A 17,036-nucleotide genomic window follows, 5' to 3' on the forward strand; every position below is an offset into this window, starting at 1 on the left:
ATAGAAATTAATATTATAGTACTAATACATTGAGTATGAATATTAATGCATACATATTTTTAAAACAAATTGCTTTAGAGGAACCCACTGGAAAACTTTAATACAATAATATATCATTTAATACAATGATTATCTCATTAAGATTCACAATTGGGGCTGGTGTTGTGGTTTAGTGGGTTAAGTCACCAGCATCCAATATAAGCTCTGGTTCGTGTCCTGGCTGCTCCTCTTCTATCCAACTCTCTGCTATGTCCTGGAAAAACAATAGAAGATAGCTCAAGTCCTTGGGTCCCCACACCCATGTGGGAGACCTAGATGAATCTCCTGGGTGCTGGCTTCAGCATGGTGCATTACTGGTTCTTGCAGCCATTTGGGGAATAGACAACCAAACTGGAAGTTCTCTCTGTTTCTCTCTCTCTCTCTCTGTAACTCTGACTTTCAAATAAATAAATCTTTGGAAAACTACTAAAAATAATATAAAAAGATCACAGTTGACCAATTAATATTGAGGTTTGTATTTTTTTTTCCTCTTGCAACTGCTTCATTTGTTTTGACTAGTATTTAGGTATGTGTTCATTTAAATTTTATGTAATAAACTGATATGCACAGTACTAAATTTTATTATTGGTGTTTATATTAAGATAAATCTGAAAAGATATACCTGTTCTCCAATTGCCTAGATTCAGAAATAGATTACACATAAAATCAAAACTGCACAGGTGTTTGGCACAGCAGTTAAGAAGCTTGGGACAGCCCCATCCCACAACCAGTGCTGGTTTGAGCTCAGGCACTTCCATTTCTCATCTTTCCTTCTAATGCACTTCTTGTGAGGTACCTGAGGAAGGCTAAAATATATGAGTTCCTATCACCTGGGTGGGAGATCGAGTTTGATTGTAAGCCTCCTGGCTTCTGCCTGGTAATACCCTGGATGTTGTGTACCCTGGGGCAGGGGTGAACCAGTGGATGAAATGTCTCTGTCTTTCTCTCTGTCAATCTGCCTTTAAAATAAATAAAAATAAATATAAATTTTTAAAAATCCCAGTAGAAAAAATATGACAACAAATGGACATAAGTACAAAAGGGAAGGAACATCTAATTGTTTCTGTAGGTTAGGGAACAAGTTATTGAGTGATATTACTTGAGATAGGACTTGAAAAAGCAGGAGTTGGTCAAATGGGCGTAAGATTCAAAAAAGACGTAGGTGGAGATAAACAGGAGATAATCCACCGAAGCCAATTCCATGTATTGAGGACTAAGGCCAAACTGCCACACAATTCTGAGATTGCAAATAGTATAAAATTCCTGGAGTACTGAGCAGGGTAAATGTAGCTGTCAAGTGGAAAACCGATGAATAAGGAGTACTATGCATGCTTAGGAGGAAGAGCACCTTAAAATAGATTTAAAAGTGGGCTCCTTAAAATTATCCTCACACTCTAGAAAGATAAAACTGATGGCTACATGAAGATCAACAAGAAGGGGATGATGTACATGAAGGAGCTGGTCACCAGTTGGTAGGTGATTTAGTTACCTGTTGAAAAAAATGATAAAATGCAGAGAAGTGGGGATCCCAGAATAGAGATTTTCTCTTGTTTTTAACTGATTTAAAACTGGAAAACACTTGTATTGCTTCATAAATGAATAAAATTTCATCTTAGTATCATGATGTAGATTTTTATTAGCTATATATTCACAATATTCATGTTTTGCTTATTTTTCATCAAATAATATTTAAGATATTATACTGTATTATATCATAAATGTAATAAATGTAATGCTTTTAGCACAGAAACAAAATTATGAAGGATATTAATACTTATACAGCAATATAAATTGCTCTTTGCATTATACCATAAATCGTTTTTTATTAACATTAATTTATTCAACTTCAGAAAAAAATTCCTCAGATGTCATCATACCATTTGACAAGATGTTTTTTAAAATATTTTGTTCTTAATCGGAGAGAATTACTTTCATTAAGAAAAAGTCCATATTATTAGTTTTATACCATAAACATCTAAGAAGCAAAAACTGTTAAAAATGTCAGAATAACAAGAAAAGTGCATCTTAAATTTCCCAAAATCTAAAGATCAAGAAATAATTTTTGTGGTTTGTATACCTGTTTCACTTTTGCTCTATTTTGACATAAGGTGTGGTTTCTCAGGACATATTTTCCTCCAGATCAAAATTAGTATGAAGTGACACTTAGTTTGGAGGAAAATATATAATTTTAAAAGTACATTAAATTTAATATCAGGCCGTGTCTTATATCATTCTTTGGCAAAGGATAAAATAAATGATAAAATAAATAATTAATTAAATTTATATTACTTTGAGTAGATAGTCTTCAGGAGTGGTATCTGAACAGCAGCACTTCAACCATAGCTTTCTTTTTTTATTTAAAAAAAAAGAGTAAATTTTGCCTAAATTAAAAGAGAGAAATGCTAATTATGTGGCCAGAAAGACGTGTCTTTAAAAGTGCAGAGAAAAGAGACAGGAAAATTCTATTCTCCTGGAGATGTTTAAGCATTTGATATAATTAGATCTTTTGGGCTCTATGATGAGACCAGAGAAACCATGCTGATAATTGACATTTAATTTGGGATTCTCAAGCTTTGTTCAAAAATCAGCAAACAATTTTATTTTATAAAGATCAGTTTGGGAACAAAATACAATATTGTATCATGTAGTTGAAACAGCAGAAAGAGGCTTAAGTTTTGTTGTTTTTGTTTTCAATGCAGGAGTGATTTGATAAATCACGAAAATGGTGATTGGTAGGAAAGAACAGATCTTGAATCATAAGGGAAGAGGAGCAAGAAAAGGTACACATTTATAAGTTGGGTATTCTATCTCTAGGAGATGTTTTAAATAATATTTTAGACAAAGAAATATCAGAAGACCAAAATAGGAAGTTGTTAGAGATCTCAATGGAAAGCAGTCTCTTTGATATGTAGAGAAAATAGTTGAAGGAAGAAATTATATTATGTTGATTCCATACATATCCTTGGGTTTCAGTTATAACTTGCAACCATTTCTGTCTCTACAACCCCTCCCATCATGGTAGAATTGGCATTTTTTCTGAACTATAACTGCTTAGTGTTACCAAACATTCCAAAGGAAAGGAGAAATATGAATGGGTCTAAGTAACCTGAAGAAATGTATGTTGAACTAAACAGCCATATTTGATATCTTTTCTTTTTTGTGTTTCAACAATCAAAACCTACCCCCATTCAATGGTTTTGTATCAAAAATTGACTTAATACTGAAGGAAAGAATAGGTTACTGCTTTTGTGATGTCTATAAATTGTTAAGGCTTTCATTTATTAGTCTGTTTATATTACAACCGATTCTCAAATTATAATAGAAAAAGTTATGAAAGCATTAATATCAACAATATCAGACAGGTGGCTATGAAAGTTTTATTTCTGGAGATCCAAGGTGGCTGAATAAGGAGAAGTCACATTGACTGTAGCCACAAACAGATATCAGAAAAATAAAGGAAGGGCCACATTTGAAGAGGACTGATTGAGAGAAATTTTCACTGGGCAATGGACAGAACCAAAAAGAAACTCCAAGGAGCAGTGAGGAGGAAGAAAAGACACATAGCCACAGGCAGTGTGCTGCCAGCAACTCCTGCATATTCATGGCAGGCACCCAGATGGGAAGTGCCATCTTTCCAGGCAAGGTGAGAAGCTTGCCATAGCCTGCACCTCTATTGGCTTTGACTGAGAGAGAATTCCCTGATTCTAACTGGCTTTGAGTGGAGCCTGGGGAACTAACTCTCAGGTGGTTGATGAACCACTTTACTCCCTGAAGAGAGATCAAGTCATTCCTCTCCTCTTCCTCCACCAAAGCACCAATCTCAATCTGCTGAGATGAAGCTATAGCTAAACTCTGTCCTGACCCAGGGAACAGAGGGTAACTCACGCCTCTGACAGAACGGCTTACAAAGCAGATCCCAGGAGAATAAAGGGCACCTACCATGAAGTGGATGGGTGGAATGCACAGGCAAGATAAACTCCCTTCAGGACATGAATCAGCTGGTTCAACTTGGCACAGAAAAGACTAGAGATTGTGAACACATTAGCAAGGTCCAACCTCCCCTCCTTCTACTGTTAGCCAGAGGTGTTATTCCATGTTCAACTTGAGCATCACAGTGGACAGTTATCCAACCAAAAAACTATACAGGGGGCCAGCACTGTGGTGTACTGGATAAGGCCGCCAGCTGCAATGCCAGACTCACCCAGAATATTGTCCTGGAAGTCCAATGCAAATATCAGGCACCCTACTGATCGAAGAAGAAGGCACAGTTCAAAGAATAAAGTTTTCAATAAGAAAAAAAAAAAAGACTCCAAAAAAGAAAATGACAACAAGCAAACCTCAAATGCATAAAACCAACATAGAAGCACTATACCTAAAACTGCATTCTTTACACCATGCATGGAACATTTTCTAGGATAGACCACATAATAGGACACAAAATAAGTTTCAGTAATTTAAAATGATAAATCACATCATGCACCTTTTCTGACCACAAGGGAAGTGGCTGGAAATTTTTTAAAAAAAGAAAGAAACAAAGAAGGAAAAAACAAACTCTACAAAGTATAAAAATATTTGAAGAGTTAACAACATGCTTTTGAGGGAACACTGGATCATAAAAGAAATCAAAAAGCAACTAAATAAATTCCTTAAATGAGTGAAAATGAAAGTACAACGTATCAGTTCTTACGATATATACCTAAAGCAGAGTTAACAGGAAAGTTTATAGCAATAATGGCCTATATCAAATAATGGGAAAGATGTCCAATAAAATACCTAGCAGTGCATCTCAAGAATCTAGAAAAGCAATACCCAATCAAACCCAAATTAAAAGGAGGAAAAAATAATAAAAATTACAGTAGAAATAAAAAAAGAAATAAACTATACAAAAGATCGTTGAAATGAACATCCTGCTTTTTTTGAAAAAATGAATAAAATTTATAATCCTTTGACCTAACTAACCAAAAGAAGGAAAAAAATACAATTTACAAAATCAGAGGTGAAAAAATGTTATCACAAATACTATGGAAATAAAAAGTCATTAGGGGCCGGCACCGCAGCTCAATAAGCTAATCCTCCGTCTTGCGGCGCCGGCACACCGGGTTCTAGTCCCAGTCGGGGCGCTGGATTCTGTCCCGGTTGCCCCTCTTCCAGTCCAGCTCTCTGCTGTGGCCCCGGGAGTGCAGTGGAGGATGGCCCAAGTGCTTGGGCCCTACACCCCATGGGAGACCAGGAGAAGCACCTGGCTCCTGCCTTCGGATCAGTGTGGTGCGCTGGCCGCAGCGTGCCGGCCATGGCGGCCACTGGAGGGTGAACCAATGGCAAAGGAAGACCTTTCTCTCTGTCTCTCTCTCTCACTGTCCACTCTACCTGTCAAAAAAAAAAAAGTCATTAGGAATTATTACAATCAACTATATGTCAACAAATTTGAAAAGCTAGAGAAATGGGTAGATTTCTAAACACATACAATTTACCAAAAATGAGGCACAAAAATATAAAATCTGAATAGGCCAGTTGAGGCACAAAGACATACACAATCTGAGTAGAACAATAACTAAGACTGGGATTGAACCAGTAATAAAGACCTTTCCAATAAAAAAACCCCAGGACCTGTTGTCTTCAATCCTGCATTTTACCAAATATATAAGGAAGACCGAATCCCAATTCTTATATTATTAAAAACAATTTAAATGGAGAGATTCCTTCCAAACTTATTCTGTAAGCACAGCATTACATTAATTCCAAGACCAGAGAATGATACAACAACCAACAAAAAGAATTGCAGTCCCATATCCCTCATGAACATAGATGCAAAATTCCACAATAAAATACAAGCAAATCAAATGTAACAGTATATCCTAATGATCACCCACCTGCACTGAGTTAGATTAATCCTAGGGACGATTCAACATGCACAAATCAATAAAGATGATACATCATGCCATCAAAATGAAGTATAAAAACCATATGATAGAATTGTATCTACTTTGAATTTGTTCTATTATTATTGATATCACATTAACATGAGAATTGGTGAGAATTTTGTTGTAGTACTTAAAATGCATTTGCTGTGACCCTGGATTATAAGGTATTAGTACATTCCTTTAGAAACAGAATTTATTATTATTATTATTTCATTTTCAGTTATCTTTATATACAGAAGATCGATTTAGTATATATTCAGTAAAGATTTCATCAGTTTTCACCCACACAGAAACACAAAGTGTAAAATACTGTTTCAGTACTAGTTATAGCATTACTTCACATTGGACAACACATTCAGCACAGATCCCACGTGAGAAGTAAGTACACGGTGACTCCTGTTGTTGATTTAACAATTTGACACTCTTGTTTATGGCGTCAGTAATTTCCCTAGGCTCTAGTCATGAGATGCTAAGGCTATGGAAGCCTTTTGAGTTCCTTGACTTCGATCTTATTCCAACAAGGTCATAGTCAAAGTGGAAGTTTGCTCCTCCCTTCAAGGAAAGGTACCTCCTTCTTTCATGGCCTGTTCTTTCCACTGGGATCTCACTCGCTGAGATCTTTCATTTAGGTGTTCTTTTTTTTTTTTTTTTTTCCCCAGAGTGTCTTGGCTTTCATGCCTAAAATACTCTCATGGGCTTTTCAGCCATATCCGCTTGCCTTAAGGGCTGATTCTGAGGCCAGAGTTCTATTTAGGACATCTGCCATTCTATGAGTCTGCTGTGTATCCCACTTCCCATGTTGGATCGTTCTCTCCCTTTTTGATTCTATCAGTTAGTATTAGCAGACACTAGTCTTGTTTGTGTGATCCCTTTGACTCTTAGTCCTATCAGTGTGATCAATTGTGAACTGAAATTGATCACTTGGACTAGAAACAGAATTTATTTTAACCTATTTTTGTCTTTTTCTTTCTTTTTCATTTTCCTTTTCTTTCCTTTCTTTTATTTTCCTTCTCTCTCTCTCTTTCCCTCTCTCTCTTCTTTTTGTTTCAAAGGCACAAGAAGACAGAGAGAGAGAGAGAGAGAGAGAGAGAGAGAGAAACTCTTGCTTTTGCTGCCTCACTTCTCAAATGCCCACAACAGCTGGAGTTGGGCTGACCAAAGCCAGAAGCCGTGAACTCCATCCAGGTCTCCCAAGTGGATGACAGGGACTCAAGTATTTGAGTCATCATCTGGTGCTTCCTGGGGTGTGCTTCCATTGGACCAGGGACCAGAACTAGAACTTGGTCTCCTAGTGATATGAGATGTGGGTGTCTCATGAGGTAACTTAATGCACTTTCACCATAATACCCTCCCCAGAAATAATTATATTCAGAAAACCACTGGACACTTATCAAACATAATTTTTTCCAAGAATTTACTGTCTTATGTAATAATTCTAAACGTATGGCTTTAAATTCAAATGCATCTCTGCTGAAAAACACAACACCAGTGTAACATGATAGGAAAAGTTTTGTGGTACTTTTAATGAGGAACCATGAGACAAAGTAAACATCTTCCCTTTATGAACTGAGGCTGCCTTAGGTATTTTGTTGTAGTAATGAAAAGATGAAATGTTTCCTCTGGTTACTCCTCGTGGAGGAACTCTTTGACCATCTTCTCCCTCACCATATCAGGTAGTGCATTCACAGGCATTACACCAATGAGTAGATTATGGAGGCCCATCTGGCCATCACACATTATTCATCTTTATTCTTTTTTTTTTTTTTTTTTTTGACAGGCAGAGTAGACAGTGAGAGAGAGACAGAGAGAAAGGTCTTCCTTTGCCGTTGCTTCACCCTCCAATGGCTGCCATGGCTGGCACGCTGCAGCCAGCGCACCACACTGATCTGAAGCCAGGAGCTTCTCCTGGTCTCCCATGCAGGTGCAGGGCCCAAGCACTTGCGCCATCCTCCACTGCACTCCCAGGCCACAGCAGAGAGCTGGCCTGGAAGAGGGGCAACCGGGACAGAATCCAGCGCCTGACTGGGACTAGAACCAGGTGTGCCGGCGCCGCAGGCGGAGGATTAGCCTATTGAGCCCTGTCGCCTGCCTATTCATCTTTATTCTAACTGCACTTCCCTATTACCTCTTCCAGGAGCACTTCCTGTGTTTAAAAACATTCATGCATATAAAATCAAGGTCTTCTGAAATCATATGATGCTCCATTAATAAAACCATACTTCAAAGTTCTTTCATATACTTATTTTTTAAAACTCAACTCTGAGACAATCTTTTCCATAAAAATCTCTTTACTTTAATTGGCACCAATGGCTCTCTCCTCGAAAACTCGTTGCACATTAGGGCAATTAGGGGAAGTTTAAGATTTATTCAGTGCCAATGATACACCAGATGCTTTAAACAGAGTTGTTCTACTTCCTCATCCAATAAAGTGAGCACTAGTCATCTTATTTAATAGGGAGAACCATGTCCCAGAGAGGATCATGCACTTACCTGATAACACATGGCTTAAAAAATCAAGGTGGGATAAAACTTCTGGTCTAGCTTCCTTGGAACCATCTCTATGTTTCCTGCTGCCTTAGTGTGCTTCATGCTTCTGGAATAATCCTTATTAGAAAACATATTTTAATATCCTAAATGTCAGCCTGCCTCCACTGCAATCATGAAAGCCCTCATTGCACATATCGTGTGAAATTCAGTCACTTCTCAGGATTTTTGGACTCATGCTTCTTTAAATTTTCTCCATGGATTAGCTCACTTTGGCATTAGTCTTTAGCAGTCTTCATTCAAGTGTAAACTTGCATTGGTATTTTTATGGAGTATCTCTTATCTGCTCCTGAATTGATACCTGTGGCAGCTTTCCTGTCTCCTATGGCTTCTTGCGCATCCATCATGCCTGGATCCTGCAGCTGCTCTTCTGTCTCTTGACTACTTCAGAATCTGCAAAATACCACAGTGGTGTGCTTGTTATGTTCTACAAATTTCCCCTAAATTTTGAGATAGAAAGTGTCCCAGAAAGACACAAGTGATCAATGCAAAAGAAATATGAGTTGTTTTCAAAAGTGTCTCAGGTGTGTCTACCTGCTATTTTTTTTTCATTTTGTGTGTGACTTTTGTGATTTCCCATCCTCTGGTTCACTCCCTGAATGCCTTCAACAAACAGCTGGGACTGAGCCAGGGTAAAGCCCCCCCAAAAAAAAAAAAAAAAAAATCTCACCCCAGCTGTCCTAAGTGAGTGGCAGGAAAATGAGTATTTTATCCATCATCTTCTGCCTTCCAAGGTGTGCATTACTGGGAAGCTGGAAATTGAATTAGAGTTAGGACTAAAACTCAGACACTGTAATGCAGGAAGTGGATGTCACCAATGGCATATTAACCACTGTGCCAAATGTCCAGTCTAGAACATTCTCTTAATAGCTTGAGCCCTAAACCAACTGGATAAAGATAGAGTTTACTGCTTTGTGGATTTATTAAATGATTTTAGGAGTTCTCTTTTAAACTATACTTCCTTAGTCCAATTAGTTACACTGCAATCCCTCTTGTTTTCTTTGTTGTATTTTACTAATACTAAATCAAAATGTGATTATAATATATATATATAATAAAAGGTTTTCCAGAGAAATAAATGTCACAATAGGCATTTATCTTAATATGAATTTTACAAACTGAAAACGGGCTTTATTTTTGCCATGTAAAAGTAGCTTATTCATTAAAATACATATTCATGAAAGGATACAACCAACTTTCATTAAGTATTCCAGAATGTTTTTAGTCATAAAAATTGAAGTGAAAAAACCAGATTATTTATGTAGGAGCTGCTATTTGTTCACTTTATTTATTTTTGAAGTGTGTTCCTAACTGATGTGAGGGGGGTCTAACCAACAATTTAAAGCTTACATATATCAATTTTCTCTGTGTTCTCCAAATTGTGATTCCTGGAACTAGTGATAAATGAACAATTTAAGTCACCTAATTTCTTTGTGTTGTACAGATATGAAGTCAATATAAGTTATTTGTAATAACCAAATGCAATCCCTTTTGTAATCTCTGGATTAATAAATTTTAGATAGGATTATTGCATGCAGGCAATTTGCCATGGTTTTAATACATCTCTTTAATCCTCATAGAGGTGATGAGTGACTTAAATGTGTTAGGAAACCATTGCACACAGAAATTGTAAAGCTCAACGTACTTACTTGTCATTGGAAAGCTGCCAAAGCAGTGGGCAAGCAAACTGCCAAATATGTGCACAGGGCATCCGTGAATGACAGACTAAAGTGCATATGAGTATGTGAAAACAGGTGGTCTGGGATATCTGGTATCAGCAAAGCATCTGGGCCCTGAAGTGTGACTGCATTATATTTTCTATTCCCAATGGAGAACAATGCTAATCATAAACACAGAGGCAGGCATTGTTTAGAATCCCTTTGTTTTGTAACCTTTGGAAAGCATTAAACTAGATGTGAGCCATGCTTTTATGATTTGAAAACTCTAAATCTCATCCATGGCAGTCTTATTCTTACAGTATGTTAGCAATACGAGACGCACGTATGCTAATAGAGTTGCTCGTTTGGCTTTTTCACTTCTGAGGATGTACATATGTTAAATGGATAGAATGGATTTCTCTCTTTATTGTTCAGTTTGGTCCCTAATAAATTTACTGAGTAAATGATAAATATAGACATGCACTTCTTTATTGATTCCCTGATTTTCAATTGTTCAGTTTAAAGAAGTAGGGCTCCAAAGTGCCTTCTTAAATTATATATTTTAGATATCGCCAATTAACTGCTATGCATCTTCCAGAATTAGTAAAACACATTCAGTGTATGCTCGGTGAATATGAAGTTTCAAATGACCTACACTGGAAAATATTTTAATGATAGCTTAAGTTTTAAAAATGATTAAAGCTAAAAGAAACTGGAATAGATTTTTACCTGTTTAATATGTATAAAATATCATTTTTCATTTTTTATATTGTAGTGATTCTCAGCACAAGGGTGGGATGTATTGTAAAATTACTGAAGCTTAATATAGAGATGACCTTGAATAACTTGATTTAACTTTCTTGTGACAAAACTTGTGCTTGTAACCCAGAAACAGAGAGATAAATATCATATTTTCACACCTTTATAGGAAAGCTAAAAAATTTTTAAAAAATCAAACACATAGACATAGAGTAGAATGGGTGTTCCAAAGACAAGGTTGAATGGACAGTGACTGGGAGCATGGGGAAAGTTTAGATATTTGTTAATGTATAAAATCTTACAGTTATGTTGGTAGATTAAGTTCAGGTATTCTATTGCACAGTAAGATGACTATGCTAAACATAATGCATTACATATTTTGAAATAGCTAGAAGAGAGGATTTTAAGTGGTTTAACCATAAGTAAAGATACATATCTGAGTAACAGATGTGCTAATTATTGTGATTTTTTCATCATATAAAGTATACATGTATCAAAATATCATATTATACCCTATAAGTAAATATAATTACTATTTGTCAATTTAATTTAGATAAGTCTTCTTAGGTAATCCTAGAGAGTACACAGGGTTAAAATTCTAATTTCATTCATTAGTGAAGCTGCCCAATCCTGGACTTTTATATTTTGGGAAACTTTTAAATTTATGATTCAATCTAATTACTCATTACTGGTCTGTTCAGTTTTTCCGTGTCTCATGATTCAATTTTAGTAACTTATATGTGTCCAGAAACATATCAGTTTCTTCTAGGCTTTCCAATCTTTTGGCACATGTTTTTTCATTGTAGTGAAATTAATAAGCTCTTATTTTTCTATGATACCAACTATAATAATTCCCTTTTTACCTCTGATTTTACTTGTTTGAGTCTTCTTTCTTTTGTCGTTGGTTTGTTTGGCTAATAGATTGCCAACTTTGTTTATCTTTTCAAAAAACCAATTCTTCATTTCATTTTTTTTTTACCTTTTCCTTAGTTTATATTTCATTTGTTTCTGCTCTGGTTTTTGTTACTTTTTTCCTTCGACTAAATTTGGTTGTGGTTAATTTTTGGATTTCTCCCGAAATGCTTCCTTGTAGGTTCTTTTGGTAATATCTCTAATTTTTGATGTAAAGAAAAACTAACTCCAATATTTCTCAAACTATTCCAAAAAATTGAAAAGGAAGAAATTTTTGCAAACTCATTCTCTGAGGACATTACCCTGAAACTAAAATTAAACAAGGCTACAACAACAACAACAACAAAAAAAACAAAACTAGAGATCAATCTTCCTATTGAACTTGTATGACAAAATTCTCAATAAAATATAAGTAAATTAAATTCCAATAGCACATCAAAAAGAACAGTGGGATTCATCCAAGGGATACAAGGTTGCTTCAATATATGTAAATCATGAACATAATGTATCGCATCAACACAATTTTAAAGATTAAAAACCATATGATTATTTCAAAAGTTTCGGAAAACACATTTGTCAAAATCCAACATCCATATATAAATAAAAATCTGAATAAATTAGGTTTAGAAGGATTTTACCTCAACAAATAAAGGAAAACCAACATCATATCATATGGGGAAATGGAGAAAGCAATTTCTCTAAGATCTGGTTCAGGGAAAAGATGTTCATGATCATTATTCTTCTTGGTCTAGGGCTAGACGTTTTAATAAAAGCCATTAGGCAAGAGGAAAACAATGTAGATGTACAAATATCAAAGGATGGAGTCAAGTTATCCTTGTTTATAGATGACATGAGTCCATATGTAGAAAAATCTAAAGAATTCACCTAATGACTACTGGAATTTATAAAAAATTAAAAGTTCAGTAAAGTTGCAGGGTACAAAAATCAATGCGTAAGTTACTAGCATTTTTATGCACTAGTAATGAACTGAGATGGAAATAAAATATAAAAACCACATCCATATCAGCCACAAAAAGTACTTTTTGAATAAATTGAATCAAGTATAGCCAAGTTTATTACAGTGAAAATTACAAAATAAAAATATAAAATGATGAGACCACACACTCACACACACACCCTGGAAAGACCTCTTGTTCTTCTGGTTTGGAAAAACTATTATGAAAATATCCAAGCCACTCAAATTATTTAATAGGCTCAATACAGTCTTCATTAAAATAAAAATTTTCACAGAACTACAAAAAATAATCTTAAAATAGTCAAAGAAATTTTGAAAATTAGAAGAATGAAGATGGAGGAATTACAAGATAACATTACAGAGGAATTAATCCACACAGCTACAGTCAACTAATGTTTGAAATTATGTCAAAAATATGTTGTTTCTTCAATAAATGTTCCTGGGAAACCTGAGAATCCACATGCCAAGGATTGAAATAATGCCTTCTACCAATCACTCTATATAAGAGCAATGTCGAAATGAATCAAGGGGGGCCGCACTGTGGTGCCATGGGTTAAGGCCCTGACCTGCAGTGTTGGCATCCCATATGGGCATCAGTTCGAGTCCCACTTCCCATCTAATTCCCTGCTAATGTGCCTTGGAAAGCAGTAGAGGATGGCCCAAGTCCTTGGGCCTCTATCCCCACGTGGGAGACCTGGAAGAATCTCCCGGCTCCTGGCTTCTCATTGGCTCAGCTCAGGACATTTGGGGAGTGAACCAGAAGATTGAAGACCTCTATCCCTCTGTCTCTACTTTTCCCTGTTAACTCTCTTTCAAGTAAATAAAATTAAAAAAAAAAAAATGAATCAAGGACTTAAATGTTAGAACTGAAACTATGAAATATCTAGAAGGAAACCTAGGAGAACCACTCTAAAACGTTAAACAATGACTATTTTAATATCTCCAACACACGAAGACCCAAATCAAAACTAGACAAGTGGGATTATATCAAACTAAAGAACATCTACACATAAAGGAAGAACTAGTAGAGTGAAAAGACGACTGAGAATGCAGAAAATATTTGGAGGAGACTATTTAGCAAATGACTAAATGCAGAGTACATAACCAAGAAAAACTGAATGACAAAAAATCCAGTTAATAAATGGGCAATTGATTTGAATTGACATTTCTCAAAAAGAAGAAATACAAATGGGCAAAAGTGTGTGAAAAAATGCTAAGCATTACCAGTCATAATCTGGGAAACACAAATAAAAACAATAATTTGGTATCATCTCACACCAGATACTAGTGAGTGGCTAGTATCAAAAAGACTAAAAAATAAAAAAAAATTACATTATCAGTGAAGAGAAAAGGAAACACTTACACACTTTTTGTGCGAATACAAATTAATAATCATTATTGAGAATGAGATGTAGGTTTCACAAAATTAGAAACAGAAAGGCCGGCACTGTGGAATAATGGGTAAAGCGCCATCCACAGTGCCGGCAGCTACATTTTCGATTCACCTCTCTGTTATGGCCTATGAAAGCACTAGAAGGTGGCTCAAGTTCTTGGGCCCCTGCACCCACATGGAAGACACAGAAGAAGCTCCTGGCTCCTGACTTTGGATTGGTCCATTTCTGGCCATTGCGGCCATTTGGAGAGTGACCCAGTGGATGAAAGACCCCTCTCTTTCTCTGCCTCTACCTCTCTGTAACTCTGCCTTTCAAATAAATAAATCTTTTTAAAGTTAGAAATAGATCTATAAGGCCGGCGCTGCGGCTCACTAGGCTAATCCTCCGCCTTGCGGAGCCGGCACACCGGGTTCTAGTCCCGGTCAGGGCACCAGATTCTGTCCCGGTTGTCCCTCTTCCAGGCCAGCTCTCTGCTGTGGCCCGGGAGTGCAGTGGAGGATGGCCCAAGTCCTTGGGCCCTGCACCCCATGGGAGACCAGGAGAAGCACCTGGCTCCTGCCTTCGGATCAGCGCTGTGCGCCGGCCGTGGAGGCCATTGGAGGGTGAACCAACGGCAAAGGAAGACCTTTCTCTCTGTCTCTCTCTCTCACTGTCCACTCTGCCTGTCAAAAAAAAAAAAGATCTATAATAGATTATATCTCATATTATATTATGCTTTTAGCCAAATTCTGCATATGTATGTGTGTATGTATATATCCTAAAGAAATGAAATTAGTATATCATCAGAATCATGGAATCCCATGCTCATTGTGGCAATATCCAAAATAGTCAAGATAGAGAATCAACCTCGGTGCACATAGTGGATTAATAAAGAAATGTTCATCTATAAAAAAGAAAACAATTCTAACATTTAAAGGGAAATAGATTTAACTGAGATCATCATGTTCAATAACATATACCATAAACAGGAATAAAATGCTGCATGTTCTCTATTCTATATATAATTTTAAAAAGTTTGGTCTGAATGTAGAATAGTGATTACTAGAGACTGGGAAGGTGGACGGAAGGAGGTTGGATTATGTGTATCATAACATAGAGAAAACATCATTAGTTCCAGTGTTATACAGCATAGTAGGTTACTATAGTTTTATATATATAATATATATAACATATATTATATATATTATAATATATATTATATAAATTATATATTATATATATATATATAATCTGAAGGAAAGAGCTATAAGCTCTATATGTGGTAAAAATGGTGATTGTGTGAACTGGTCAGTCTACACTGAATGCGTATGTTGAAATATTGCACTGTACCACCATAAAATTGCACGAGTACTATATCTTACTTATTTGACAGATAGAGTTAGAAAGTGAGAGAGAAAGACAGAGAGAAAGTTATTCCTTCTGTTGGTTCACTCCCCAATTAGCCACTACAGCCGGGGCTATGCCAATCTAAAGCCAGGAGCCAGGTGCTTCCTCCTGGTCTCCCATGTAGGTGTAGGGCCCAAGCACTTGGGCCATCCTCCACTGCCTTCCTGGGCCACAGCAGAGAGCTGGACTGGTAGAGAAGCAACCAGGACTAGAAATTGGTGCCCATATGGGATGCTGGTGCTGCAGGCAGAGGATTAACCAAGTGAGCCATGGTGCCGGCCTGAGTACTACATCTGAAAACCTTTTAAAAAATAAAATCCATGGGCCATTATTATTCTTAGGGGTTTAAATTTTAACTGAAAAGTGATCCCTGTTAGGAATTTGGAAAACATTATGCTGAGTGAAATAAACCAATCCCAAAGGGACAATTAGCACATGTTCTCCCTGATAGGTGACAACTAACTGAGCACCAAAAAGGAAACCTGTTAAACTGAAATGAACACTATGAGAAATGGTGACTTGATCAGCCCTCGCCCTGACTGTTGATGAACAGCTTAATATGTTATCCCTCTTAGTATTTTTTTTGTTTGTTCTACTTAATACTTTTGGTTGAATACTGTAATCAATACACAATTCATCTTAAGTGCTGAAACTTAACTGAAAAGTGATCCCTGTTAAATATAAGAATGGGAATAAGAGAGGGAAGAGATGTGCAATTCGGGACATGCTCAAGCTGACTTACCTCAAACGGTAGAGTTAGAAATATACCAGGGGATTCCAATTCAATCCCATCAAGGTGGCATGTACCAATGCCATCTCACTAGTCCCAGTGATCAATTTCTGTTCACAATTGATCATAATGATAGGACTAAGAACCAAAGGGATCACATAAACAAGAATAGTGTCTGCAAATACTAGCTGATAGAATAAAAAAGGGAAAGAATGATCCAAGATGGGAAGTGAGATACACAGCAGACCCATAGAATGGCAGATGTCCTAAACAGCACTCTGGCCTCAGAATCAGCCCTTAAGGCATGCGGATCTGGCTGAAATGCCCATGAGAGTATTTCAGGCATGGAAAGCCAAGACATTCTGGGGGGAAAAAAACAAACCCTAAATGAAAGATCTCTGCGAGTGAGATCCCAGTGGAAAGAACAGGTCATCAAAGAAGGAGGTACCTTTCTCTGAAGGGAGGAGAGAACTTCCACTTTGACCATTGCCTTGTCTAAATATGATCACAGTCGGTGAACTCAGGGGGCTTCCATAGCCTTGGCAGCTCATGACAAGAGCCTAGGGTGATTACTGATGCCATAAACAAGAGTGTCAGTTTGTTAAGTCAACAACAGGAGTCACTGTGCACTTATTCCTCATGTAGGATCTCTGTCCTTAGTGTGCTGTACATTGAGATTTAATGCTATAACTAGTACTCAAACAGTATTTTTCACTT

This window comes from Oryctolagus cuniculus, chromosome 4, assembly GCF_051225735.1.
Source record: "Oryctolagus cuniculus isolate XC-2025 breed Fujian yellow rabbit chromosome 4, ASM5122573v1, whole genome shotgun sequence".
In the NCBI taxonomy this organism is placed as follows: Eukaryota; Metazoa; Chordata; class Mammalia; order Lagomorpha; family Leporidae; genus Oryctolagus; species Oryctolagus cuniculus.